This window comes from Peromyscus maniculatus, chromosome 9 (assembly GCF_049852395.1).
Source record: "Peromyscus maniculatus bairdii isolate BWxNUB_F1_BW_parent chromosome 9, HU_Pman_BW_mat_3.1, whole genome shotgun sequence".
Classification (NCBI taxonomy): Eukaryota; Metazoa; Chordata; class Mammalia; order Rodentia; family Cricetidae; genus Peromyscus; species Peromyscus maniculatus.
The window spans coordinates 55,859,814-55,885,535 of record NC_134860.1 but is presented as its reverse complement, the minus strand read 5'-3'; the positions used below and the strand labels follow the sequence as shown (position 1 = coordinate 55,885,535).

Below are 25,722 nucleotides of genomic sequence, written 5' to 3'. Positions count from 1 at the left end.
CGGGACGGGCTCGGCACAGCTCCGCCCTCAGGCGCCCCTGGGCGGGAGGCCCCGGAGACCCCAGAGCGCTGCGCCTGCCCGGAGGGCCCCGGGAGGAGGGTGGCAGCCTCTCCGCCCCCGCTGGGGAGCGTGTGGGCGTGGCTCCGGGCGGGCCTTGGCCTCGCCACGCCCCTGCCCACCTGGTGGAGAAGGGGCGGTCTGCTGTGCGGCTGCTGGGCGACCCCAGGAGGGACCCTCTTTATCGTTAACCTTTAATAGCTAAAGGTTTTCCCTATCGCCCCTTCGTGTGGACCGGTGGAGCCGTCCTACTATATGACTTTCTCCAGTCATGAAAATACCAACTCTAAAAGCTGTTACCGATTTTATATGTTCTAATGACGACTATGACTACTAAGTCTTAAGCCTTAATGTTTTAGGGCGTCACCCGCCTACTCAGCAAGACCAATTTTTCTTAACGCCTGGGCTGTTAGGGTGCAAATGTTAATTATCTTACTTCAAGATGAATATCGCCGTGTAAAAACATTGGGAAGTTTGAATGTTACTACCTAAAATAGAGACATTTCAGTGTTTTGTTTTGTTTTAGTTTTCTTAGAATTAAAGGTACTATTTTATTTCTTTATTTGTTAGGTTTCTGTTATCTAGTTCTAATGAAAAACTCAAGAAACATTAAAATACAACAAAAAGAACAGCAAACCTTACAAATTAAAGGTTGGTAAATGTTGTTAGTATGAAGATACAATATAGCTTATACATGCATTGACTCCAGCCTCGCACCACATCTGATTTGAGGTGGAGAAAACTTCTTATGCTATATAGCCTTTTTGTTAAGTTTTTCTAAGATTTATTTTTATTTTATGTGTATGGATATTTTGCCTGCATGTATGTGTGTACACTGCACGCCGGCACGGTGCCCAGTTGCCAGAAGAGGGCGTTGGGCCCCTGGAACTGGAGTGCCAGGCCGTTGTAAACCACCACAGGAGTGCTGGGAACTGAGTCCAGGCCCCTTGCAAGAGCAGCCAGTGCTCTTAACCACTGAGCCATCTCTCCAGCCCTGACATTTTTGTTAATCTTATGCCAAACAAATTTAATTTTCACTATTGGTTTTTCTGCTTGCATATTCGATTCCGTCCTATTCAGAACCTTAGGTTAATTCCCCACATGGTATTGTTTTAACTTAGAAGCTACTAGTGTCTTGAATAATAAAGTCACCTCTTTTTTCCTGTTGCTGAGTTTGCCATATACTGTGCAAGTGCTCTACTGCTGAACGACATCCCCAGCCCTCGACACTTTCAAACTTTGTGATTCACAGCCCTTGTAGTCACATTCCCTGACCTGTTATTAACTCAAAACACTTCCAGCTAGTGACTCACTCACTGTCTAGGAACCAAGTTTGATTCCCACCCACAAGCCCTCGGCAATTTGTAAGATGATTTCACTTCATCCTCCTTTGAATTTTAAGGGTTTTTTTCTTTCTTTCTGGTCTTGTTTGTTTTCTGGCTCCTTTCTATCCTATTTCCACTTTTAATTACTAACTTCACCTTATAGTTCACATCAGTGTAGTATTTTAGATTCTTTCTCCAACTCTTATCCTCCTCATTCTCTGCCATTCCGTAACCTTCAGCCTAGCTAAAGTAACACAGAATCTTATCAGTGGCTTTCTAAGGTCTGTTGACACAAGTCGGCTGGGTCTGCTTTTTGGACGAACTGAAAATGGGTTTTTATGCTTTTACTCCCATAGTGGACATTCCTTCCTCAACAGTGGCTGAAAACTAGTGTGTTCAGTGTAGCTGGGGCTTGAGAACTCTCCCCTAAGGTAGGGATTTGCGTGCCTTTTCCTATAAAGGGACCTGTTAATCCCTCTCCACCATTTGGGGCACATGTGTGCACACAGTTTTATTTTGTTTCCTTTACTCAGTACCACATGTGGATCTGGGTTAATATCGAGAATAGCCTTCATTCTCATTCATGACACTGAATGATTTTTCCAGTAAAAATGGAGAAATCGTGTTAGCGGCATCCTACTCTTTTCTGTTTCCCATGGTGACCAACAGCTTGTGGTTTGTGTGGGATCACCAGGAGTAAGTGTAGATGTCCAGGTCATGACGCAGCAGACAGTTTGGAACCCTTCTTTCTGTCCTCTCATAACTGTTGAAATCCTTTGTACCAAGGATGTGTGCAAGGAGTCGGGTTAGAAGAGAGCTTACGTCCTTAAAGTGTGACAGCAGGGGCCAATTTTAATGCAGTGTTGTTGTAAATGCTGGCTGCCCATTGCAGGGGCCCAGAAGAGCACCCAGCACACTCCTGGTTTCCTGAAGGGATGATAAATAAATGGTCGTCCTGCGGTTGCTTGGGAATTCATTTGGCAAAAAAAAAAAGGGCAGGGGGAGGGGGATGTAGGTAAAGGGAATACCTGCTCAGGGAGCTACAAGAAAGTTGAACTGAGCAGAACAGTGAGCTATGAGATGGGTGTGTGCAGTGGCCTGGAATGTCATCAAGTCACGCAAGCCATGTGGCAGGACTTTATCTTAAGGACTGTAGGAAGCCATTGCAAAAGTTCTAAAGTCTCATGGACACACACATACACACACACACACACACTCACACACACACTCACTCACTCACTCCTACCCCACAGAAAGCATCTTAAGGTGAAGAGGTTACTTTGTTTTCTGTGGCCTGTGATTTAAACTTGTCTAATTAGGAATGCAAACAAGGCACACTGGACCAACCACTTAACTCAGGGTGACACCCTCATACAGGCTTGCATATGGAGCCATAACTGGCTGAGGGATTGTTTTTTTTATTTAAAAAAAAAAAAAAAAAAAAAAAGCCTGCCAAGAATTAAAGGTTTCTAAGTACCCATGACCAAAAAAAATTCAAACATATACAGTGAATCTCAGGTGTTTCTAGCAGTGCTTGCCAATGTTAGAACATGTGACTTCACATGAGCCTTGTTCTGAACACACAACTTTGGCTCAGATTCCAGACTATTGTGTGTTATGAACTGCAGTATTTTTTTGCTGTATATACAGTTTTCTACTCTTACAGAAACATAGTGGTTTAATAACAGAAAAGAGACATTCAGTATGTTTCTACCATCATCCTGTGTGTATCAAATTATTATATATGTAATTGTATTGTGTGTAAATATTTGCTTTGAAAAATTTAGGTTACTGATTTTAAAAAGTCATTACATGAATTTTGATTTGGGATTAAGACATAACTTCCAACAGTTTCTGAAGTGCTCCTAAATGCTCATGTGTCGTTATGCATATTGTGTGTTTGCATTGATAACTAGAAAAGCAGTGTCAGTCAAGTCCAAAACAAAAAAAAAAAAAAATTGAAAATGCTCCACATCCTGCACTGTCAGATCTCCAGCCAGGATTTAAGAAGCACATCTGTCTTATTAAGTTCTTTTTAAATTGTTATTAAGTATATTTTGTGTGGGCTCAAGTGCTCTGCATGTGGAGGTCAGAGGCAACTTAACTGTTGGAGTCTGTTCTCTCCTTCACCCTGTAGATCTTAGTGATCACACTCAGGGCTTCAGTCTGAGCAGCAAGTTCCTCTACCCACCCAGCCACCTCACAGACCCAAGTTTTTGGTTTTTTGTGTTTTTTTTTTTTAATTCTTTTTTTTAATGTATGTATGTAGAGTGTGTGCTTGTGTGTAAATATGGGTATGGGTACAAGTGGAGGTCTGAGGTGATGTCAGGAATCTTCCTAGAGCTTGCAGATTCTGGGCGGTCTTATAGTCAGATGGCTCTGAGAAACCCGTCTGCTTTCTTTCCTAACTGGAACTGCAGGCAGGCCACCACACCCAGCTGACCTGGCATTTATGGCATCTGCATGAGCCCTGGGATCTGAACTGTGGTCCCCTAACTAGCTGCAAGTTTTTGTAACAACTGAGCCATCTTCCCATCCCTACCCAAGATGTGTTTTCCTCTTTAATAAATGGTTAAAATGTATGTATGTATGTATGTATAAAAAGCAGTGGTTGTCAGATAGCTTGATAGTTTGCTGTCAGTAGATCGTTTGTATACCTATTTTGCATATCTCTATTCCTAGGGTCTTACCAAAAAGTTCAGTGAAAAACGGATCAGGACAGGAAAATTTAAGAAGCCTTGCACTAGCGTTTTGAATTCTGTCTTGAATAGAAATGTTACTTTCCTATTATAATTATTCCAGCATCTCAGTATCATTTTGCAATCCCTGAGAAGCCTGCCATTTTATCAAGCTATATAATATTTGCTTTGCTCTGTGGGAAAATGTCAAGGCCTTAGAAAAATGAGTGAATTAAAAACAAGTTAGAGTTGTCACAGTAATCAGGAAATGGTGGCGCCTTATCAGGGGACTGGTTTACAAGATAAGCTGTACAGATCTGAATTGCACATGTCTTATGTAAATGTGACTGTACTGTTTCAGAACGTATAATGAGTACAACAGGAACACAACACTGCCTCCTGCCAGAGTTTGTAGTGGAACTGTTTCATGGTTCATTGTAAGTGAACTGCTTCTAAGTTTTGTCAAGTTATAGAATATTGGATACTAGCAGTTTCCCTGGCTTCATTTCAGATTTATTTTCTTTGCTTCTCAGTGACAGATTTGTCTTCTACTATTTAAATAGTAAAATTATTTGGCCTAACAGTAGACATTACTGCATTTCTCTATTCTAAGCAAAAGTAAGGAGTTAGTCCACACTTATTATATAAATTCATTCATATTTTATTCCCCTTAGTAGGTTTAGTTGCATTTGTATTTGTAAATTCTTAAAAACTTCTGCTACACTAATCAGGTTCTTCTTTTTTTCTCTTTTGGAATTATTTTATTTACTTATTTTGCCTTCTGGTGGAATGGGCATTTGTCTGTCTGTTTTATCTCTGCGTTTTGTGCATAGAACAGTGATGGAATAAACTGAACTGCACTGCTTAATAAAGTGGCTTTGGTTTAGCTGGCCTTTGTAGAAAGGTTAGACAGAAGCATAGAGCAATTCCCCATTGTCCCAAATAAACTCTGATACTCTCGAAACCCTAGAGACATGTCATGCCATTCCCAGTAGAAGAAAGTGAAGATGAGACTATACAATTTTCTTCTGTGTTCAACAAGTGTATTATGACTGGCATATAAATGCAATAAATATTAACTGAATAGTAAATAAATTGATACAGCCTTAATACTAATAATAATAATGTTATTTTCTCAAAAGTGTAAAACTTCATCTCCTTTACCTATCCATATGAAATTGAGATTTTAATATTACTAGCATTTATATGTGTCTCTATACAGCAAGATTTTGTCTTCTGCTATTACATTTAATAGAGCAAATGTCAATTTTAGAATTTATGTAAAATCAATGATTTTACTCCAACTAAATTGCAAGACTTCCACTAATTAACCTCAAACTAATTAGATTATTTTTAATTTAAATAGTCCTGGCATATGACAAAAGCCAACTGAATAGCATATTTGGGTGTTATAGGATGGTTAGATGCTGGGGATTGGCAAGATGGATCTGTGGGTAAAGGAGCATTTGCCAAACCTGACGACCTGAGTTGTCCCTAGACCTACATGGCAAAAGGGAGAACTAATTCCTGCAAGTTCCTCTCTGACCTCCACAAACATGTGCATGTGTATGCATACAACATGAATCAGCAAATAAATGTTTTAATTTTTTGTTAAATGCATGCGTTTGTGTATTACTGCTCACCTCAACTGAAGGTTATAGAATAATGTCTGCATCTTTGCAATGCCCTCAAAACTTCTTAGGAGAAAGAAACCCAGATAAGTAGCAGGGCCAAAAAATAGCTACCTACCCATGGGCAAGGAAGAATGGACAGTGAAGGAAGTAAGGTGTTGGGACACATAAAGCTGAATGTTGGCCCCTTTGAAGCAGGCGTGGATAGATACCACAGCAATATAAAGCCTTCTGCTGGTGAAGAAACCTGCCAGAAGGAGTATGCCATTGTTGGCAAGGGTGAGTGGGCTAAATCTGGTCTATACAGTCATTCAACTTCACCACAGCATTTCCTAATCAGTACATGCTGAATTGTGTGAGACTCAAGACCCCTCTGGAATTGCCATGGAAGCTGCTTGGTAGAGCTTCTTGGAAATGCCATGATGTGAAGGATCTTTTCCTGAAGGTGCAGCCAAAACCATTGTACCTACCAGTTGGAAGTGGCCTTAACCTTTGATGTGGGCCTTTGGGGTCCATCTCTGAATAAATAAGACAGACTGGGACATAGGAACAAATGCCTTTCTATTTCTGGTGTCTTACAAATATCAGTCCACTGTCCTCTGTTGTCAGGCTAAAGTTGTTCCAGCTGGCAAAGGAGAAGAATTAACAAATTCGAGCCCCAGTGTCATAGAATAGACCTGAGAACAGTGGCTGAGGAGTTGAGAAACAATACACGGATAACTGGTATAGAGTGAAGACAATTCCACCAGGTTTCAAGGGAAGGAAACTCTTAGTTGACTAGTGATAGCAAGGATTTGATATGTGGACTTTGAAGAGTTGTGAACAAGTGCCTAGTCACCCTAAATGGAGCACTGGTAGACCAAAGGAAGGGTTCATCAGCCCAGCCTAGTGAACTAGTAAGTTTGTTTTGCTTAGTTGCAGGAGTGTGGGTGATAACAAAACAGCTATGTCACTAAATGTCCTACCTTGGCATGGGTGTCAACCTCCCCCAGACTGCAAAGATGGAGTCTCCCGCTTCATTAACTTCCTGCCTCCTACATATACTCTAGCATCTTGCAAGGCCAGGTACAGCAGGGACCCAATCACACATAGCTGAGAGTGTGGGGCGTAGGTGGGAGGGAGTGGCTGAAGTCTTAGAGGCAGGTCTGGTGGTCTTCCTTTCCTGTGAGAGAACTCAACAGACCCAATCTTATGAGGGCCTCTGGCAGGTCGTCACAGCTGCTTAAGATGGCAGTGGCTGAACTGTGGGGCCTGTACTGGAAGTGTAGTTGATAGACCATGCTGTCTTAGGGTTTCTGTTGCTGTGAAGAGACACCATGACCATGGCAACTCTTATAAAGAGAAACATTTAATTGGGTGGCTTACAGTTCAGAGATTCGGTACATTATCATGGTGGAACATGGCAGTTTACAGGCAGACATGGTGCTGGAGAAGGAACTGAGAATTCTACATCTTGCATAGACAACAGGAAGTGAACAGAGACACTGGGCAGTGTCTTGAGCATAGGAGACCTCAAAGTCCTCCCCCACAGTGACCCTTCCTCCAACCGGGCCATACCTCTAAGAGTGCCACTACCTGTGAGCTTATGGGAGCCAATTACATTCAGATTACCACACACACCATTAAAGAAAACTGATAGTTGCCAGGAATGGTTGGCACACACCTTTAATCCCAGCACTCAGGAGGCAGAGGCAGGTGGATCTCTGTGAGTTCTGGGACAAGATGGAATACGTAGTAAGTTCCAGGATAGCCAAGGCAGTGTAGAAAGACTCTGTCTCAAAAACAGAGAGAGAGAGAGAAAAAGAAGAGGAGGAAGGGAGGAAGGAGGAGGAGGAAAAAAAGAAAACTGACTCTCCCTCTTCCAGCAGCAATCAGATGCCTAGCTCCCTCCATGCCTCTTTCCCTCCATGCCGGGATTTCTTCTAACTTGAGCTTGAACGGCCCTTGTGCACGCTGTAGCAGTTGCTGTAAGTTCATATGTACACTTGCCCTCTTATGTCCTGCAACAAATGCTTTTAAGGTAGATCTTTATAAATATTTGGTAGGCATAATAAAATTAATAATAAATGTCAACATACTTTAGAAATAATGCATTAGTATGATTTTTGCATCTATGTCCCCTATAATCACCTCCATGACCCATATCTTTAGACATATATTTTGCCTTTTAATATCACCTCATTTTTTTACTATGATTGAGCATTTCAGGGACATCAAGACAGACTGCAGAAGTATTAGGAAGCTAGGAATACTCTTCAGTTTTAAAATGTTGACACCCACAGTGACAGTTTCTGTTGGTATCAGTTATTATCACTGTCTATCTCCTCCTGCTCATCCTGATTCTATCCACAGAGATGCTATTCATGCTATTAGCATTTGCATTTTCTTATAAGAATCTAATGTCTATAACAATATTACTAATTGTGAAGCTAAGACTTTTTATAGTGTGATCTAGCTCACTGTTTAAATATTACTTATCAGAATACCAAATAACTTTTTTAAAAAAAATCACTAAGAACAGATTTGAGTATCCTAGCACCTCTATACTTATATTTTAACCTATTCAAGAATACCTCCCAACACACATTTTAACATGTCTGAAACCTGTATACATCTTAGAATAAACCCACGGTGCTTTACAAACCTTTGTTTTGGCCTGGTGGCAGACATGGCTTATCATTGCATAAGAATTTGAGAACTCAGACATGACTTCTTCACTTCAGTTAAGATATGTTCATTGTTTAACAGATTTTCATCCTTAGGAAAAAGGAAATCATGAGTTCAGAAAAGACTCTTGTTTTTTTTTTTTTTTTTTTTTTTTTTTGGTTTTTCGAGACAGGGTTTCTCTGTGTAGCTTTGCGCCTTTCCTGGAACTCACCTGGTAGCCCAGGCTGGCCTCGAACTCACAGAGATCCTCCTGGCTCTGCCTCCCAAGTGCTGGGATTAAAGGCGTGCGCCACCACCGCCCGGCTCAGAAAAGACTCTTAAAACAAAAACATGTTATTGGAAGGCAGAAGCAAGTGTCTCTGAGTTCAAGGAGGCCAGGCTGCACTGCACAGGGAGACTTCATCTCAAAAATGTATGTGCCAGGGCTGGAGAGGTAGCTCAGAGGTTAAGAACACTGGCTGCTCTTCCAGATGTCCTGAGTTTAATTCCCAGCAACTACATAGTGGCTAACAACCATCTGTAATAAGATCTGGTGCCCTCTTCTGGTGTGCAGGCATAAATGCAGTACAGAACACTGTATACATAATCAGTAAATAAATCTTTTTTTAAAAAATGTGTGTGCCTTTAATCCCAGCACTTGGGAGGTAGAAGCAGGCAGATCTCTAAATTTGAGGCCAGCCTAGTCTACAGGATGAGTTCTGTGATAGCCAAGGCTACACAGAGAAGCCCTGTTTAAAAAAAAAAAAAATGTGTGTGTGGTACATACCTTTAATTCCAGCACTGGGGAATTGGAGAATTGGATCTCTGTGAGTTCAAGGTCAGCCTGGTCTACAAAGTGAGTTCCAGGATAGTCAGGGCTACACACACAAACCCTGTCTCAAAAAATCACAGGGGTTGGGGGCGTGGGGCGCAGGGGAGGAAGAAAGAAAGAAAAAGAACAAAAAGGCTACACTTGATTCAAAATCAGTGGGCCTTTCCTCTTAGCGTCAGTCCATCTCCATTCTCCAAGCGTGTCTGCTGTCACTGAGTGGTGGCTAGTTGCTTTGTAGACTGTCCCTTAAAAGAATGGGTTGCTGTTTCCTTGTGGTTTATGTACTTTTGTTAGGAATACTACGAGCCACACTGTGTCCTTGTAGTGCATTAGATCAGAAGGTGAGGTAGGGGACAGAGTTTCCTCCTGGTAATAGTTTAGGGTTTGTCAGGTTTCTTCACTGTAGACTTAAAAAGTACTATGTCATCACTGGATAGTAAAAGTTCGTGGGGAGCTACTTCAAGGCTTCATTGGGCATTCAAATAAGAGAAAGTTCAATTTCTTTCTGTCATAAACAAAATGTTCCAGGATATCTGGGAAGATGAAAGTAAGCCTCACCCCGCTGGTACTGCTGCTGCCCTTCTGCTGAGTGCAGATGTTTGTTTATGCTGACCAGATACTGGAAAGATCTGTGATGCCCTGGAAAAGTGCTGTTGCTGGGTACCGGCTTCTAGTGGAGAGGGAATGGTAGCAGGTCGTAGAGGCCATGGCGGTGAAAGTGCCGTGAGGTCTGCATTGCTCTTCGATTGCGACTCAGCGAGTTTGGAGAGGAGCAGGCCCGTTACATGCTTCATGCAGAAGCATAACTGATCCTGTGACGGAAATAGTGTTTCCTCCTGTTTCCTGGAGTTTCCTGTCGGGTTCCTGTAGTAAATATAGCAAAGTCCTGTGTGGCCGTTTCCCATCCTCTAAAGCAGAATGCTTGTCTAACCAGGAAGTGTTGGGTCAGTGGCAGCAGACGTGTGTGTGCACGTCAGCAGAGGCACAGGACGGCGTTAGGAGTAAAGGGTGCTTTTGTATCTGTGGTGTGTATGGGGGCAAAGAAGTAAAAGATGGCAACATACTACCAGTGAGTAAAAAGACTTGCCGGCCTCTACTGAGTGTATTTGTGTTCATTTAAATTGATATGCCCAGGCAATGAATTTCACAGCAAAATATAAAAGAAAGTGTGATAACCATGAAACTCTATAAGACCAATGCGAATGTAAAGCTTTCTTATAGAATGCAAAGAAGGTTGGGGCATTTTTTGTTTTTTTTTTTTTTTTTCATTTTTAATCTTACTGCCTCAGGTAAAAATGCCTGAAAACAGATAAATGCTGACAAACTTTGATGTTAATAAACCCAAATGGAAGTCAAAAAAAATCAAAGTGTATAAATGGCTAGATTATGACAAGAAAGATGCCACAGCTATCCCCTGTAATTAGAGATAATTTGTGATTTGGCGTAGCTATTTATAGGACAGGAATAAGAGCCTGTCTTCCCGTCCTGGTAACAGAACATACTTTGTCTGTCTTACTGTACATCTGGGGAGGAGATTTCCTGCAGGGCCAGGGACAAAAGAAAAACCACTCACAGTGAGAAAAGCAGGAGGTAGTTCATCTCTCCTTTCCCAGCTCTAGTTAGTTCACTGAGCCCAAGTAAGAAGTCGCTCCTGCCTGCCCTGTGTGTATGAGGGCTGCTGTGGCCCGTGCTGTGTGTGTGAGGCTGCTGTGGCCTGTGCTGTGTCTGTGAGGCTGCTGTGGCCTGTGCTGTGTGTGTGAGGCTGCTGTGGCCTGCGCTGTGTCTGTGAGGGCTGCTGTGGCCTGTGCTGTGTGTGTGAGGCTGTTGTGGCCTGTGCTGTGTCTGTGAGGGCTGCTGTGGCCTGTGCTGTGTGTGTGAGGGCTGCTGTGGCCTGTGCTGTGTGTGAGGCTGCTGTGGCCCGTGCTGTGTGTGTGAGGCTGCTGTGGCCCGTGCTGTGTCTGTGAGGCTGCTATGGCCCGTGCTGTGTCTGTGAGGGCTGCTGTGGCCCGTGCTGTGTCTGTGAGGGCTGCTGTGGCCCGTGCTGTGCCTGTGAGGGCTGCTGTGGCCCGTGCTGTGTGTGTGAGGGCTGCTGTGGCCTGTGCTGTGTCTGTGAGGCTGCTGTGGCCCGTGCTGTGTCTGTGAGGGCTGCCGTGGCCTGTCCTGTGTGTATGAGGGCTGCTGTGGCCTGTGCTGTGTGTGTGAGGGCTGCTGTGGCCTGTGCTGTGTGTGTGAGGGCTGCTGTGGCCTGCGCTGTGTGTGTGAGGCTGCTGTGGCCTGTGCTGTGTCTGTGAGGCTGCTGTGGCCTGTGCTGTGTCTGTGAGGCTGCTGTGGCCTGTGCTGTGTCTGTGAGGCTGCTGTGCCTTGGCCCTTTGAACGTTTTGAGAGTGACACCAGTGCATATTCTGAACCACTCTTGGTAGCAATGTATGAGCTTAAAGATCAAGTGCATGCTATAATAGGAGTAACAAATCTGTAATAACCTAATTCACAGATAACCATATTATTTAATGCCTCTGGATTTCAATGCAATTTAAATCTAAAGTAATATTTCATGAATCATATTTTAGTATGTCTGGTGACAAACAAAATGTTCATCCATGAAAGTTCCATGAATGTATGATATGTAGAGTAAAAGTTGTAATTACTGTGAATAAGGCCTTATCCGATCTTAGCTTTACCCACACTCAGAGTTCCATATGTCATATACTAGGAGCCTCATACCTTGAGATCCCAGGTATCTTTTTTTTTTTTTTTTTTTTTCAAGACAGGGTTTCTCCGTGTAGTTTTGGTGCCTGTCCTGGATCTCGCTCTGTAGACCAGGCTGGCCTTGAACTCACAGAGATCCGCCTGTCTCTGCCTCCCGAGTGCTGGGATTACAGGCGTGCGCCACTACCACCCAGCGATCCCAGGTATCTTTGTCCTCAGTTTCTTAGCTGCTATGCACCTGGGAAATGAAAATCGCTTTTTAAGTTAGGTAGAATGAAATTTTTGAAAACATAGGCATATGTCACCAAACTGCTCCAGGTATGGCAGGCTTGATGTAAAGGGCTTGGCTGTCTACTGGGGTTATGTACAAGAAGCTGTACATGAGTTGCTCTCTGTGGTTTGTGTATGCAGTATGGATGTCAAGAGATTAAATCACATCCTTGTGTTTTTAAAAGTCTTTTTTGGTTTCATTTAGCTATAATCACCCAATTAAGAAACCAGCTTAAATCAAAAGCAGACCCCTAGGAAGGCTTCTCTGCCTGTTTAAACCCACAGTCCTGGAGTTTGCGGGATACGAGGAATTGCTCCAAGATGGAAGTCCAGGCCAGAGCACCACTGTGGTTGTGTGGCAGCGCTCCTTTGTCTGTATGTGGCTTAGTAGGTTATTGGGGAAAATTATAAAGGCCACTCCACGTAGTTAAAAGGAAGATTTATTTAGTGGATGACTTACAAATGAAAGAATGGATAGGTCGCGGGGGTCTGGGGAAGGCGTCTAGCAATCCAGCGGTGTTCTCTGGAGCTCTGCACAATCAATCTCCACCATCCAGGGTCCAGGCGCAGAGAGCGCGCCCCGAGCGAGCGCTTGCCCATCCAGCTCTCAGGTTTCCAGCACCTCCCCTCGCCCCGCCTCGTAGGCGTGACAGTTGCCAGAGTCTCAATGGGGGTTGGAGCTTCCAGATCCAAGCTGGAATGGCTACCCACTACAGTAGGTGCCCCAAAGGAGGAGCTGTGACTGTCATACCGCCAAGGGAAAGCAGTAAACTGCTGAGTGCCTGAAGACTCATCTGATCATGACACGGTTAGCTGAGCCAGCGTCCTGCCTGCATGGAAAGGCAAGCTTGCTTAGCCCTTCTGCTAGTTCTCACTCCCATGTACTAAGTATAAAAGATAGGTTAGTGACAACCAGAAAAAGTAAGAAGGAAGCTTTGCAATTTGGCCACCAACCACTGTGATCAAGGAGAACAGTCAAGGGGCTGGAGAGGTGGCTTAGCGCTTTAGAGCATTCACTGCTGTTACAGGGGCCTGGGCTTGGTTCCCAGCACCCACATGGCCGCTCATAGCTGCCTGTAACTCCAGTTCCAGTAGACACAGGCCTTCCTCCTGGCCTCCCAGGGCACCAAGCATGCACAGGGAGACGTATGTCCACACAGACACTCTTACCCATAAAATAAACAACATGGGGCAGAGATGACAAAAGCAATCAGTATAGTAGTATTTTCTAGAAAGACACTTTCTCAAAAATTCCTTACTGATTAATAATGTCTTATCAGTGATTGAAACTTGCATATTTAACACTCCAGCTTTTTTTCTTTTTAAATTAGGACTTCATGTTTTGCCAGTAGATTTGATATCAGCAGTAATTAGGTACATTTATGTTATAGCCATGACAATTATTTCTTGAAACACTAAAATAAAATATAATTACTGAAACTCCTTGAAATATGTTAGGAAAAGATCTGGAGATGTCTGTTTGTTTCTTAAAAATTACTTATATTTCCTCTTTTTTTGTTTGTTTGTTTTTTGAGACAGGGTTTCTCTGTATAGCTCTGGCTGTCCTGGAACTCACTCTGTAAACCAGGCTGACCTTGAACTCACAGAGATTCACCTGCCTCTGCCTCCCAAGTACTGGTATTAAAGGTGTGTACCACCTCCACCTGGCTCATATTTCCTCTTATTGGAGTATTTATATATTATAGAAAGTTTAGGGTGAAGTAAAAAAAAAAAAAAGAAAAAAGAAATGTAAAAAATTCTGCCTCCTGGCATAACTTGAAAAGACTAGTTACTCTTGAACTTTGGAAGCTATACCTTAAATAGAAAGTTTTCTTTAAACTTACTTAAAACTTTACAATGCTTTAAGACCCAGGAAGGGACAAAGATATATTCTAAAGCTTCAGGTCAGAGACCTTGAACTTCTAGTATGTTACTGGACACTGCAGACTGGACCATGTTCTAAGTTCATGAAATTATATAGGATGTGTCTGTGCTTTTTTTTTTTTCAGAGACTTAACAAATAGTCAAAAGATTCCAAAAGTTGGCAGTAAATTAATTGTTGCCCATTCACATTGTAGAAGAAAGCCAGGCATAGTGGTGTCGCCCTGTACTCCCAGCAGTTGGGAAACAGACCAATAATTCAAGATCATCCTTCATTACGTACCAAATTGAAGGCCAACTCAAGCAACACACACACACACACACACACACACACACACACACACACACACGCACACAAGTTCTGTTATAAAACTAAACCTTTTAGCTCTGAAGGTAATCATTATGGTGGTTCCAAACACTCTGACCGTAGCAAAGTGAGGTGCTTTGGCCCTTCTGGAAAAGCACCTTTCCCTGTGTCCTGGAAAAGGTGGATTTTTTTGCTTATTCGGACATCTGCTTGTGTGTGGAGCAGTGAGGAAGGCATCCACGAAGGAAGACATCCACAGTGGCTTTGTCACAGTGTTAAGGAAACAACAGAGTGAGAACAAAATCAGAATTCTACAGATATCCATGTGAGACTACATCAAGACAAGCTTTGGGTGGATCTCTCTTTCTTAGGTGCCATCTCTGAAAAGGCACATTTCCCATTAGGTTTCATGGATGAGAACTCAGGATTTTTCTCCATACACGGTAAAGTAAAAGGACTATGTTTCCAGTTTTTAGGATCTGTCTTTGTGCCTTTCTGGTTCTTAACATTTGGAAGTCTTCACAGTATGTCTCCAATGTCTGCAAGAAAGAATGCTTCTCTGCTCCAAATGCACGGTGAGATTACCGTGAGGTCGTGTGCTTTATGGCCTTTCCTCTCGTCCCTCACACATAGTGCTTTGGGCCTTTATTTCTGTTCCAGTATGCTCTGTGAGCCCCGCTTCACTATCTTACCCCTTTACAACTTCACAAATGGGAACAGACACCTTTGTCTGTTGTTCATTGTCTATGGAACTTGAAGATTATTCTGTCCCCTCTCCAGCCTGTGAGTGAGTTGAGTAATTCAAGTTTTCACAGCCTAGCGGGTCTACTTATATTTATAGGTACATTATTAATACTAGTAAAATATAAAAATTACTGTTTCTTGTATATATTTATATGTATATCAGTGATGAACATATGAATTCTTAAAGAAGAGCCTACAAAAATTTAAATTGAGAGACTATACAAACAATAAATAGCCTATAAATATTCAGAAACTAATTTAAACAAAGTTCCAAAATCTACCCAAATTTTCAAAAACTCAAAGTTACTCTTTGCTACTTTACTAGCAAGGCAGGAAGAACGAGTCTGGGCAGATCTGGTGCCTAAACCATTTCAGAGCTTCAGGCTCTGTCTACTCGGGGCTGCAAGTGTGTGTTCCACTCTCTCCCCAAGCCTAGCATTATCTATTAATTATCACCAGTATAGGAGTAGATTTACCAGGCACATTTTGAAAGAGAAAGATTGGGCCAGCAAGAACAACCAGAGTTCAGACCCTGAGACCCAGACTATGGCAGGAAAAACATGACTCTTGAAAGTTGACCTTTGACCTCCACACACATACCACTGTATCATATACAGGGGTGTGCACTCACACACTCTCACTCAAACACAAGTATAAATAATAACTAAATAAGGGGGAAAACTAAGTGAAAGATGACCCAAATGCTGGCTCCATCCACATTCTACCCTCAGAGTTTGTAACAACTTACAAAATTGCACATTTTCTCTGGGTTTTGTTTCTTTCTGGTGGTGGTGGTGATGGTCGTTTTTTGAGACACAGTGTCTCTGTCTGTCTGTCTACATGGTTTATGTGGACCACAAACATTCCAGTGCCTGTGGAGACCAGAAGAGGGCACCTGATCCCCTGGAGCTGGATTACAGGTGGATGGGAGCTGACCAGTATGGCTCTAAGAACTAACCCCGGGTCCTCTGGATTAGTCATAGGAGCTCTTAACCATTGAGCCATCTTTCCACCCCACTGGTTTTGTTCCTTATAGAAGATTTTTAGGGGTATTCAAGTTACATATACCCACACACCCACACAGAGACACACATGCATACATGTAGTTAAAAATAAATTGTAAAAACAATAGGTTTTTTAAAAAAATAATTGTAAATTCGCTGGCATTTCCAGGGTTTGTTTTTGTTGTTTCTTTCTTTGCTTTACATACCTCTGAAGAGCATCATTGGATACAGGCTGCCTGACTCATGTTACCAGCTCTGCACACTTGACTCACTGGCAGGTTGTTTTGGTGTGTGTGTGTGTGTGTGTGTGTGTGTGTGTGTGTGTGTGTGTGTGTGTGTGTGTTGTTCAGGTGTAGTTCGAATTGCTAAATGTTCTTCTGATTAAAAACCCGGAGCCAAATATTGGGGTAAATGCTGAAAGACCAGGGAGACAAAGGAACAAGCCACTGCCATGTCTTACCTCTAGGACTCCTCAGCCTGAAAAAGCTGTAGCCGAAAGGGCCTTAGTTTCTGTCTCCTCACACCTTACATACCTTTCTCCACCCAGCCATATCACTTCCTTCTTAGTGCTGGGATTAAAGATGTGTGTGCTTCCCAAATACTGGGATTAAAGGTGTGAGATCTCAAGTGCTGGGATTAAAGGTGTGTGCCATCACTGTCTGGCTCTGTTTCTCTCCTAGACTGAGACAGTCTCATGGAGTCCAGGGTGGCTTTGAACTCACAGAGATCCAGACAGATCTCTGCCTCTCAAGTGTTAGGATTAAAGGTGTGTGCTACCTCTGCCTGACCTCTATGTTTAATCTAGTGCCTTGTTCTGTCCTCTGATCTTCAGACAAATTTTATTAGGGTACACAATATACCAACCACATTTCGGGTTGGTTTGGTTTAGTTGTTTGAAACAGGGTCTCTCTGTGGCCCAGGCTGGTATGGAATTCATGGCTGACCTTGCTGCCTCAGTATTCCAAGTACTAGAATTGCAGGTGTGAGCAAGCACACCCACGTGGCTTCTCTGGCAGTTTTACACTGCTGCTTTCTTGTACTTGAGATTAAGGTAAAGAACTCACATTCCCCATTTGACCTCACTTGCCATAAAAGCTGCAGAAACTAAAAGAGATAATGCTGGATACTAGTAGTGGTAGCGCCTGTTAAAGAAACTGGTTCACTTTCTTACCAGTTTTATTTTTATTTTTGGTTTTTCAGGAATTACACATCAAATCCAGTACAGACTTTAAAAAGAAAATCATTATCAAAGTATCTTCAAAACTTAATCAGAGCATACATGGATCATCATGAACTCTGTTGAAAAGAGTGATGTAAAAGTGGAATGGAAGTGTTGGCAAACCCCAGGTCTCAGATGATTTTACTACCTTTGTGCACAGCCGATCCTGAGCAGTCTTTGCCTGAACTATGAAATCCTGTGTTCCCTCTTTGTATTGCACACTTACGGCCTGTGGTTCATGTATTATTTGAGTTGCTGGTGACTTGTTACGAGCCTGCAAAATGTGGACAGCATCTCAGTGCCCTCAATGGTGCTACTGCCTGTTCATTGGCTTTCTGCTCGTTTCCTGCAGATACATTCTAATAACAGAACTGTCTCAGAAATACAGTATTTCAGGCTGTCGGTGGACTCAAAGATGAAGCACAGAGAAAAATCCATTGAGACATAAACCAACTGTGTAGAAAGCCTGAAATCCATCAGATCATTCATTGAGATTTACGGGAGCATGAGACAGCTAGCTGGTGTAATCCAGGTTCAGAGCATCCTGTTTCTGAGAGATTCCCTGGCTTCTGTGCTGAGCAGAACCAAAGCAGTACCCTCTGGTATAGTTAACACAGCCAGCACCCGTCAATGGCTTCTTTTTTTCTTTTCCCTTTAGGAGAGCATTTGAAAATCTATATATAGTAATAAATATGCATAATTTGCTATGCATAATTTGCGTTTGTAATATAATGAGCACAAAGGGCTTTTCTTTCTGGTCATGTGTGTGGCTTTTTTGTGAAACTGCATGTCGCAGAGCACACACCAAGATATCTAAAACTTTTAATACATTGTTAATGCTTTGAGATATATGCATAAAGCAGATTTTTATATATTGAATCTAAGACTAAACTCTTTCTATTAAGTTTTTTTATAATAGCACACCTTAAGTTTTACTGGTTCCATTGGTTCATGGTATGTATCTTCAAAGCACTAACAGTGTTACTGTGTGCTGGGCACTGGGGTACATTTCCTGTTGTTGAGTACTCCAGTCAGGTCCCAAAATAGGGCATGGAGCTCTGACAAGTGTTCTCACAAGGAGGACACCTAACCCACATGGCTGCTCCAGGAAGGGCTCTTGGAGAAGGTAAATTAACTCTTAACAAATAAGCTGCCCGGTGAGCAGGAGGAGGAAGAGGAGGAGGAGGAGGAGGACGAGAAACACCTGACCGTGTTGTTTCTCGTTGTAAGCACACTTAGCCTTGTCACGTTGTTTCTTTGCAATCAGAAGCAAGTAAGTGGTTGATTTGTCTTCTGGAAAGGTTCACTGAAGTCGATCAAATAAGTGGTCGATCCGTCTTCTGGAAAGGTTCACTGAAGTCGATCAGAGGCAGCAGAATGAGTGCTAAAGCGAAGGACACCCCAGCGGCCCAAATGAATTATAAAACAGTCCTGACAGCAATCATAAGAACTATGATTGACAGTTTAAGTTAATGGGTTTGCCTCTTACAGAGGCCATTCATTAAAGAACAATACTATCAATGCAAATATAGTTTTTGATGAGAAATTGCTAATCTGCCCCTTGGTTTTCTTTAGTTTTGTTCATGTGTGTACTTCTTTAGTGAAACTTATGACCAAATACATTTAAGCTTTCATAATCTTGCCATTTGCCTAAGAGTTTTCTAAAACTTGTGTTCTTTCTTTGTTCTGGATAAGTCCTCATTTATACGCGGTCCGATACATGCCAGGTGTTTATTTTTTTAAGAATTTCATGTTTTTATAGACTTAAGATGTGGGGACTGAGAGACGGCTGTCACTAGTCAGCAGTGAGCTTTGGAAAGCTGCCTCACTGTTCTCCACTTAACCTGAGGGAGTAACTGAAGCCGTGTGCCAAGGGTGGGTACGGAGGGCGAGGGAGCACCACCACTGGGGGGAGGAGGGGGAAGTGTGGCAGAGTCATCTCCGAATGACTCCCTCTCCTTCATAGCTGGACTGCAGCTGTTCTCAGGAAGGGGTTGGGGAGGAAGGGGATCCCTTAATCCAGCCCTTCCTGCTCCACTCTGTGTCACACACTGCAGGACACTATCCTGGGTGCCGGGTCCCTGCGGCAGCTTCTGTTCAGGACTCCGCCCCCACAGTATTCCAGGCTTCTCTGAAACAGCTTCTCAAGAGCTGTTTTGCATGGGTGCCTTTGGTCCCTCCATTAGATGAGAATGTCTGCCACAGAAGTTCCCTCTTAACTGCTCAGCATCTCAACTGCCTGGGAAGGAACATTCACACCCCAAACGAACGGTCTGGTACCAAAGCTCTTACTAGTTTATGCATAAGTTTAATTACAAAATCTTTAAAGATACTAGTCTGGTGCATATCTCATAAAAAATAGAAATCTGCCAAGTGGTGGTAGTAGTACACACCTTTAATCCCAGCACTTGGGAGGCAGAGGCAGGAGGATCTCTTGAGTTCAAAGCCAGCCTGGTCTACATAGTGAGTTCCAGGACAGCCAGGGCTACACAGAGAAACCTGTCTTTGGGGTTGGGGGGAGAAAAAGAAAAATCCTTGAAAAATAGAAAACCAAAATGCCATTATTTATACCCTTCAAAAATAATGGTGGGAGCTTAACTGTTACTCTTATAGAACATACATACTGGCTAACTCCTGCTCACTTCTTTCCTGTCTGGTCCAGCACCACCTTCTGGAATGTCCCTCCACTGGGAAGCAGATAGTCTTTCTATCTCTGCTTGGTGCTTTGTCATAGGAGGTGTGTACTGTTTGTTAAGTACTGATGTTAGTAATTGTTGAAAAAGTTCACCCAGTGCTGTCTACCTTTACTATGTGGGGAAAGCCAAAGTAACTCAACTGTTTCTTAAGAAAACACTATTTAATTAAAGTGGAGGGGTGGAGACTGGTGCTATTTTAGGATGGTGTTAAGCTTTTAGCTGAAGATTTGAGAGAGAGAGAGAGAGAGAGAGAGAGAGAGAGAGAGAGAGAGAGAGAGATCACTTGAGTTCTAAGTTAAACTTGTTTAGATCACAGAAGTTATGATGTGGTTCTTAGAAGACCGTAGTGGAGAAGGAAAAATGAATATTGTGCTAAGTAATCTAGTTAGGAAGAAAAAAACAATAAAAGAGGTGTGTGTTTCACTTCCTGACAGCCTTTCTGCCCTAGACACCAGTTGTTTGGTGGGGGTGAAATGCATCAGGGTCTGTGTGTTAAATAGAAATAAAGCATGACAACTTCAGAAGAAGGCTGGAGTATCATCACTAGAAAAACAGTACTGAAACGCCAGGGAGGTGTTCCCAGGGCCCAGGTTTTCTGGGAATAGCTTTTGTCTCCTTGGCTAAGGCTCCGTCATTCTGTAGAACTTATCATGAGACTTCGCTTACCCAGTGAAGATTTCTAATTTAGTCTGGGGTGTTTTGTTTCATATACAATAAAATCTCCTTCATCCGGAACAAAGTAGAAAATGTGTAATGAGTGAAAATTTCCAATCGTAAAGTTTTCTTTAAGAGAAAGCTTCAGTCATGGCACAGAATGTTCAGAAGCAAAGCAATTTATTTCATCCAGATTATTACCAATTCCAAAATAAAGGCCCCAGATGACTAGGTCTTACTTACTATATTTTGTCTAATGCAATGTGTGTGTGTATTAGACGTTCTGAAAGCTGTAATACTGTAAGAAAGGCCCTTTCTGTTCCCACTTTATTCTTGAGAAATGCGGACACCAAGGAATGTTCAACAAAGAACAGAGAACTTACTTTTTGTAATTTGTCACTTCATGGATAAAAAGTAGAGACAGAAGGGTGAAGCACCTGTTGCTTTAAAGGCAATAAATGAGTGAAATGTTTTAACAGAAGTCATCAGCTTTCAAAGATCTCTTTTATCCAGTTCCCATCACTCACTGCTCTTAATTCCTTTGTCACATTTTTTACTGCATTACAAGTAATCCTTGAAATCCATGGAGCATTTTATATATAACTAGAACCATGTGGATGGTTCTCACATGCTCATATAGCCCCAAATCCCAGCAGTTTTTTTTTTTTTTCTGTTCCTCCTTTCCTGCATATTTAGTCTTAGATGCAGGTTTGAGGAGCAGTCATGGGGTAATGGGAGGAATTCCACCCCCACTCCCCAGCTTCCACCTAGCAAGTCTCTGAACAGTCTCCCCAGGTTTAGGGTAACAGAGCCTCCAGCAGGCCTGAGCCTTTGATCTCAGCCCAGCATTCTAGCCCTCCCTCTTCCCTAGGAGTTGGCTCCTCAGGCAGCTGCTTTGCAGTCGAGCCCTCGTTATTTATATGTAACTGTATACACTGGCCAGCAGAGTCGATTTGTACAAGTACCTTATGAAATCTCGTGCAGATAAAGAGTAAGATTAGTAGTGTTGATTCCATTCCTCTGGAATAGTTCTGTTTATAACAAACAGGTTGGAGTAAGAAGGGACAAAAACTCCAGACTCCCAGGTTAATTAAGTTCAGTGCTGATACATAGGTGGATGTGTGGACATAGCCTACATCTGCTGCTGCCGTCATTTCTCCACACTACAGTTCGAGGAAACACGGCTCTGGTTTGGTTTTTTTTGGTTGGGGGTTTTGTTTTGTTTTTTAACATTTTGTTTTATGGGACTTGGGAAGGACATACTCTCATGGAAGCCAGAGGACAGCAAGTAGGAGTCAGCTTCCTCCCTCTCCATGTATGATCTGCAGATCTAATTCAGGTTAGAGAGTTGGCAGCAAGCACTTTTGCCTGCTGAGCCATATTGCTGGCCATTTGAGGAATCATCTTAGAGCTAATTCTACCCCCACACTGTAGTTTTTTGAGTGAGTGAGTGAGTGAGTGAGTGAGTGAGTGAGTGAGTGAGTGAGTGTGTATGTTTAAACAAGCTTTAAAAGATTGAATCCTGCAATAAAGATACCATATTTGAAATCCTATTTTAGAAGATGAAAATTAATCGGTCTTTTTTGAGGTATTGTAAAATTATATAAACATAGAATGCACACATACGGGGCAGTGAAAAATGGTGTTTTCTTTTTTTATTTATAACGGTCTTTTTCTGTGTTTTTACTTAGCTAGATCCCTTTTCAGGGAGTACCGTGTCTTCCCTGTGCTCTCCTGACAGTCCGTTGCCTCGCTGACTTCCTGATCTTCCCGTTCTCTTTCAGAACATGGTTCCATTATCTCCTGCTGCTGCTCTTGCCTCATTGTTCCCACAGGATTTTGAATAGGTACTACCTTAGATTTTAAGGAGACATTCTAGCTAGTTATGCCATTTGCAAAAATTATGTGAATACATTTCCTGATCCTGTCCATCTTGATCTAAGGTTCTTTTATCTTTGCATTAAAATATCAGCTGAAGAACACAACGGTCCTAGTAGCCTCTGCGATACAGTACTTGAGCAGTAGAAGATTTGAGAGGTGGCTGACTGAGCTAGGGACATACCTGTGACCTGAATGTGCTTGGAAGTTCTCCCGGTGTTCCGGTTGGAGCTGATCATATCCAGTGGGGGTGTGCTTTTCAATTTCATTTGTTCTCTCATTTTGGGGTACCTGCCAGTTTAGCTTCATAGTTCCTAGATCAGTTCCACAAATATAGCATGTTCCTCTCCCAACAAAGTCACAACTTGATGATGCTGGCCCTTCCCTGAACAGGACATGGGAGGAAAGGGCTGACATTGGGCCTTCACTGGGCACAGAGTGATGGGGACGTGAAGTAGGAGATTGCTCTTTTCTTGCCTTGCCCAGCCCTGACAGCAATGGTGCTGGCCCATAGGCGGCCTTTGTACACACACACACCAGAAGCAGACACCCCTTCGTCTGCACCTTGCTGCCCACAAACCCGAGCTGCAGTGGGGTGCCCTTGGAGTCATGCAGTTAATGGCCTGTGCCTGGCAGCCCCACCACCTGAGGTGGCTCAGGAGTTCACTGGCGCAGACTCACTGCATTGTTCTCCCTGGAAGAAGACACTGCTTCTGCCTGGGTTGTCCTGGAGTTTCAGACACATTTTTACTGTCTGGAAGGAAGGCCCTTTAAGTCAAGTTTAAAATCTTTAATTTTAGTGTCGTTGTTTACTTTTGGGTTTTTTTGGTGTTTTGGTAACAGTCAAGTACTTACTGATCTCATTAGTTTGTCAATTTTTTAAATGACCTTTTGCTTTAAGAAAGAGTTGTCATCAGAAAGATACATTGTGCTGGGTTTTGTTTGGTTTGTTTGGGTTGAAGAAAACCAGTGTATAGATCTGATGGCCCCAGATTGTATTTCCTGGATTTGTCTGTAAAATGAGAGTAAATCACAAAGGCCGAATGCATAGGAAAGGGAGCCAGTAACACCTGGAGCTCCCCACTCCCTCCAGATGCAGATCAGGGGCCAGTACAAGGATTTTAGGCATGAGCAGCAACATCAGTACTGAAATTTATATACAAAGTACAGTGCTTAAAGTTAAGAGTTTGCTTTCTGATAGTCACTATTTTTGTAAGCAGTTGATTTAACCCTAGGATATAATTTCAGTCACATTTTTCTTGGTTTCCTGAAATCCCAAATCTGTGTGTCAGCACACTGAATTTTTGCTCACAAAGGTTCTTTTCCTGGTGCCTCGTTATGACAAAGAATGAACTAATAGTGAGCTCTTAAAAAGTGTGTGTTGACATTATTGGGAAGATGAAAGCATGTGTGCCTTGTGATTTAGTTTTATTTGACGTGTAACAGTTATTCATGACAGTGTAGAACTCTGTCTACTTGTACTTTTCCGAAAGACGTTCTGTTTTCACTCATAGCTCTAATCATTTGCAGTTTATATAAGCAAAGCCCTGCTTTGTCTATAGTGTGCACTCTATAGAGTACTGTGGCCGTCTGGGGAGGCAGGGAGTAATGCTGACTTCATACAGCACAGTAGAGTGTGAGGGCTGTCATGTCAGTGAATCTTCAGATAATTCCAGCTCATTTGTTAGAACGTATTTTTCTCATAAAAGATTTACATTAAGTGCTTTTAAGCTATACTTCTCATCTTCCTACATTTTGAGCAGCATTTTCTGTGTGTGAGTGGCTTCTGAGGGTTACTCGTGTATGTGCACTCGGGCCGTTGGTTGACTGTGGTAACCTTGGCTGGCCCAAACCTTTGCAGCCATGTGTTTTTATTCTCCCCTGTCCCACTACCTCCCTGCAGCTATTTAGTGGACTAGACTCCAGCATTTATATAGTTTTTCAGTGTGAAATACACAGTTCATTATTTCAAAAACAAACATTTAGGATGATCCGTTCAAAGACACATTGTGCTCAGTAAAAATGAACTGTATCGTGCAGATAGTGAAGGCTGTGACCCAGTAGATATTTGTGTGGTGTTTACACATACATTGTTTAGTCTTTGGGACTGGTTAATTTCAGTATGTGGGTTTTTTTATTTGCAGTGTTTTTATAATAAAATTTAAAAACAAAATTGGCAAAAGATTAAAATGGAGTATGTGATAGAAAACATTAATGAGAAATGCTTTACAGATAGTTCAGATGTAGTGTGTAAGAAATTTAAGTATTCTACACTTCTAGTTTGGATTCAGAAGTTCAAAGAAATTTATAACCATGTCACACCCTTATCAAAATAAAAGTGTGGAGTTGGACTTTGTATAAAATCTGAACAATTAAGAATTCCACTGGCTCCTTATCTACCACAGATATGTCATACCATCACTCTGGCTTAGTCCATTTTCTGTTTGTAAAATTAACAGTGTCTCAATACCACTCTGCCTTTTAGCTCCCCGCTTCTGGGAGCTTCATAAAGACTGAATATTTGTCCAAGTACACACACACACACACACACACACACACACACACACACACGCACGCACGCACGCACGCACGCACGCATGCACGCACATGAGCTTGACTGAGGTAGTGACCAAAGAGCAAACAGGCAGATGGAATGCCAACTGTTTATCAATAATTTTGCTTACCACTTTGGAAAATCATTGTGGAGAGCTTTGTGTGGCTCCGAAACTATGGACCTGCTCCCCCATGGGATTTGAGAGAGAGGGAGCGAGCGAGCGAGCGAGCGAGCGAGCGAGCGAGCATAGCTGAATGCACTGTACCTGACCATTCTTGATATTTATATGCACAGTTGCAAGCATTTGTGTTCTTGCATGGCTTCTTATCCCTAAGACAGAACTCGTAGCCTGTGTCAGCTTCCCTACAGCAGGGATTACAGGCATATGCCACCATTTCTTGCTTGACACAGGCTTTTTAAACCAGCCAAAGCAGACCTCAGATGAACAAGAGGCGAAAGGAAGAAATCATAACTGCTTACAAATTCGTTGGTTTGGTTTTGTTTGCTTTTGTTTTTGCAGCTAGCCTTTCGGTCTTGAGGACGAACTTCTTGTGAGATTCTGGCCCTGAGTATCAGTGACAGGACACTTAAAACATTTGTCCTATCTCCTTTTTCCTTCAGAGAACCCAAGGGGAGGGGC

General features: G+C 42.6%; 1 protein-coding gene and 1 long non-coding RNA gene across 2 annotated transcripts in view; both read left to right on the top strand.

Moving 5' to 3' along the window:
- The window catches only part of Micu2 (mitochondrial calcium uptake 2), a 91,675-nt gene that overhangs the window by 231 nt on the left and 65,722 nt on the right, over positions 1-25,722 (top strand). The window lies entirely within an intron of this gene.
- On the top strand, positions 113-18,470 carry LOC143267394 (uncharacterized). Its single transcript, XR_013042440.1, has 3 exons — positions 113-708; positions 1,739-1,813; positions 17,282-18,470. It is a non-coding gene; the product is annotated as an uncharacterized LOC143267394 (long non-coding RNA).